We start from the raw sequence: 4,578 nt of genomic DNA on the forward strand, positions 1-4,578 counted from the left end.
GCACCAGGTGTCCTATTGGGAAGACCCAGTTCTCTGAGTGCATGTTCTGGAAGTTGGGCAATAGGGGCAGTACAGGATTCCTATTACTGTACCGACCTCCCTGCTGCACCAAGGATTCCCTGCCTGAGCTACTTCAGGTCATGGCGGATATGCTCCGGGAGACACCTAGCTTGGTTGTCCTGGGGGATTTTAACATCCATGCCGACACGACCTTACAAGGGGCCGCTCGGGATTTCGTGGAAAGCATGGCCTCCATGGGGCTGTCCCTGAATACGTTTGGCCCAACTCATAGCCGCGGACATGCCTTAGACTTGGTGTTTACCTCTACGGATGTTGGTGATCTGACATAAACTAAAAGCGAAACAAAAGAAGTGCCATGGTCAGATCACTTCCTGGTGCAACTGGACTTCTCCGCGACCCTTCCCCTCTGCAGGGAGGTGGGACCGATTCGGATGGTCCGCCCCCACCACTTAATGGGTCCAATTGGCTTCCAGAGAGTGGTAGGGGATGTTTTATCCCAAGTTGATGGCCTTTCAGCTGATTCCCTGGTGGCCCGCTGGCACGCGGAGTTAACCAGGGCTATTGACTGTCTGGTTCCGAAGCGCCCTCTCCGATTGCATGGAACCCGGACAGCCCCGTGGTTTCCCCCGGAGCTGAGGGTGATGAAACAATCGTTGAGACGGCTAGAGCGCCGGTGGCGGAAAACTCATTCTGAATCAGACCGGACACGGGCTAGAGCTCAACGTCAAGCCTACCAAGTGGCAATGGCGACGGCGAAGAGGGCTTTTTCAGGTAGTTCGCAATCTATCGGAACCACCTGCACCACCGGGGCCTGGTAGGGACCCCAAGATCTCCTGCAATGCTTTTGCAAAGTTTTTTTGCAGATAAAGTCGCTCAGATTCAGAAGGAGGTAGACTCCACCGTGGGAGCAGGGCCAGGGCGGGAGAGTACTAGAGTTCTGTCTAGTCCTGTTACATGGGATCAATTCCAATCTGTTACCTCCGAGGATGTGGACAGGCTGCTTGGACAAGTGAAACCGACCACCTGTCTCCTTGATCCTTGCCCATCCTGGCTGATAAAAGCGAGCTGGGAAGGGCTGGGCGATGGGCTCTGCGGGGTGGTGACTTCAGCCCACATCCAACACTTTCTCCAATGGTGGCTCAGGGAGCCACAAATTCAGTGCTGGTGAAAGGGCATAGTGCCCTCAATGGAAAGTTGTTATTTCCCCTCCAAGGGAAAAAAACTCATTGCATATCCTCAGGGGCATCGACCATAACATCCTTCTGGACCGTCTAGAGGGGCTGGGAGCTGGGTGCACTGTTATACGGTGGTTCCGCTCCTTTCTCCTGGGCCGTGTCCAGAAAGTGGGGGGGGGATGAGTGTTCAGACCCCTGGGCTCTCACTTGTGGGGTGCCTCAGGGTTCCGTCCTCTCCCCCATGCTTTTTAACATCTATATGAAGCCGCTGGGAGAGATCATCAGGGGGTTTGGGCTGGGTGTTCATCAGTATGCAGATGACACCCAGCTCTACCTCTCCTTTAAATCAGAACCAGTGAAGGCGGTGAAGGTCCTTTGTGAGTGCCTGGAGGCGGTTGGAGGATGGATGGCGGCTAACAGATTGAGGTTGAATCCTGACAAGACAGAAGTACTGTTTTTGGGGGACAGAGGGCGGACGGTATGGGGTAACTGTGCCCCTGAAGGACCAGGTGCGCAGCCTGGGAGTCATTTTGGACTCACAGCTGTCCATGGAGGCACAGGTTAATTCTGTGTCCAGGGCAGCTGTCTACCAGCTCCACCTGGTACACAGGCTAAGACCCTACCTGCCTGCAGACTGTCTTGCCAGAGTGGTGCATGCTCTAGTTATCTCACGCTTGGACTACTGCAACGCGCTCTACGTGGGGCTACCTTTGAAGGTGACCCGGAAACTGCAATTAATCCAGAATGCGGCAGCTAGACTGGTGACTGGGAGTGGCTGCCGGGACCACATAACACTGGTTCTGAGAGATCTGCATTGGCTCCCAGTACGTTTCCGAGCACAATTCAAAGTGTTGGTGCTGACCTTTAAAGCCCTAAACGGCCTCGGTCCTGTATACCTGAAGGAGCGTCTCCACCCCCATCGTTCAGCCTGGACGCTGAGATCCAGCGCCGAGGGCCTTCTGGCGGTTCCCTCATTGCGAGAAGTAAGGTTACAGGGAACCAGGCAGAGGACCTTCTCGGTAGTGGCGCCTGCCCTGTGGAACGCCCTCCCAGCAGATGTCAAAGCAATAAACAACTATTTTACTTTTAAAAGACAACTGAAGGCAGCCCTCTTTAGGGAAGTTTTTAATGTCTGATGCTGTACTGTTTTTAATATTCCGTTGGAAGCCGCCCAGAGTGGCTGGGGAAACCCAGCCAGATGGGCGGGGTATAAATAATAAATTATTATTATTATTATTATTATTATTATTATTATTATTATTATTATTATTATTATTATTATCCCGCTGAGCTGACAGCCACACACAGCACCGCAGCACCGCTGCCTCGCACCGTGTATCCAGGCTTCAGCTCCGGGACCCAAGAAACTCAGAATGGCAACCGACAGCAGCTTATTGTCGTAAAACCCAGCATCCAGAGACTGGGAAGCATATGCCTCCCATTTCACCTTCCTCCTGGAAGCCAAAGGGGTCACCGACGAAGAAGACGCCAAGAAGAGGGCGATATTCTTCAGCATCTGCGGAAAGGAGACATTTGAAATCGCCCGGGCTCTCCTTGCGCCTGAAGACGTCGCTACTGTTCCATACAAAACAATAATGGAACGGCTGAAGGGGCACTTTTCGCCGCAGTCCTCACTGGTGGCTCGACGAAATGCCTTTTACGCAAAGCAACAAACCTCTGGGGAAGCCATAACTGGGTTTGTGACCTCTCTCCGCCAAGCCGCCCGGTTCTGCAACTTCTCAGAGTTGGAGAACATGCTTCGTGACCGCCTCGTCGGTGGCCTGAAGGATGAGAAGCTGCAATGACGCCTCTATGCCAAGAAGGACCTAACATTCCAGGTCGCTCTGGAGGAGGCCCTGGCAACGGAAGCTGCTGAGAGGTTGACGCAAGAGGCACGGCCGAGCCTGCCGTCCCAACCGAGGGTCCACCACAAAGACCTCACCGACGACTCAGGATCTGACAGGGAGGAGGTGCACCGAGTACAGCAGCGCACTCAAGGAGCACACAGACCACATCTGCCTCGACGAGAAGGAGGGAACTGCGCAAGCTGCAGGGAGAGTCACGAGAGGAGGACCTGCCGTTTCCGCAATGCAGAGTGCAGGCAGTGCAGAAAATCGGGATGCATCGCCCGGGTGTGTCAGGCTCGGCCCACCCGACGCCAGGCATCAGATGACCGATCCAAGAGCCCCAGGTCTCGGGGCCCAACGCCCCAAGGCAACTCAATGGAGCTCACGGACTTCCAGGTATACCAGTTGCCCCACTCCAACATAGAGAAAAATTATGTAGAGGTACAGATAGAGGGGGCCCTGTGCCACATAGAGCTTGACACGGGTTCAACTCTATCCATAATCTCGGCAAGGACCTTAAGGAAACTGTGTCCTAGTGGGGGTCCCAAACTCAGGCTGGCCCCATTCACCCTCCGGGACTTCCAGAAACATAAGGTCCCCACAATGGGGGTGGGGACCTTCAGGGTGCAATGTCAAGGGCGGACGCGGCAACTGGACTTGCTTGTGGTCAAGGGCCCCTCTACGTTAGCTTACTGGGATTGGCATGGTTTGGACCACTGGGGTTGGCCGTCACCGGGGTGAACTGCACTAGCTTACAAGTGGACGTGGAAGCCATATGCAAGGAATTTGGGGGGGTTTTCGATGGGAAATTGCCCCCCCCCATTGCTCTACAGCTTGACCCGGCAGTACGACCTGTCAGGCTCAAGGCCCGCCGGGTCCCATTCGCCCTGAAACCCTGTATAGACGAGGAATTGGACCGGCTCGTGGAGCAAGGAGTGCTGGAGCCTGTGCCTAATGCCCCTTGGTAAACCCCGTTCATCACACCCGTCAGGCCTAATGGTTCGGTCCACATCTGCGCAGACTACAAATGTACCATAAACAAGGCCCTCACGGCCCATTCATCCCCACTGCCAGTGGTCAGCCATGTCCTTGCCACCCTGGCTGGGTCAAAAAATTTTGGCAAGCTGGACTTGGTCCAAGCATATCAACAGCTGCCGGTAGATGAGGCCACAGCAGAGGCACAGATGATTGTGATGTACAGGGGAGCGTTCAGGGTAAAGCGGCTGCAATTGGTGTCAGCGTGGCACCAGGCATATTCCAGAATCTAATGGACTCTCTCCTTAAAGGGATTCCTGGCGTCACCCCCTTCTTCGATGATGTGTTGATTGCTGGGCCCACACCAGAGGAGTTTGAGGACCGCCTCCACACCGTTCTGCACCGTTTCCAGACGGCAGGTCTCAAGGTGAAGCGGGAAAAATGTCTACTAAGAGTGCCTCAGGTGGACTTTCTGGGATTTATGGTGGACACAGAAGGGGTCCACCCGACTGGGGACAAGGTACGGGCCAGCGCCCAAGAGCAAGACTGAACTTCAGGCC

The 4,578-nt window shown here is 54.7% G+C and overlaps 1 pseudogene; it reads left to right on the plus strand.

Moving 5' to 3' along the window:
* Positions 1 to 2,569: 2,569 nt before the first annotated feature.
* Positions 2,570 to 4,368, plus strand: LOC144326306 (uncharacterized; annotated as a pseudogene).
* Positions 4,369 to 4,578: the final 210 nt, after the last annotated feature.

Source organism: Podarcis muralis, chromosome W (assembly GCF_964188315.1).
Source record: "Podarcis muralis chromosome W, rPodMur119.hap1.1, whole genome shotgun sequence".
Taxonomy (NCBI): domain Eukaryota; kingdom Metazoa; phylum Chordata; class Lepidosauria; order Squamata; family Lacertidae; genus Podarcis; species Podarcis muralis.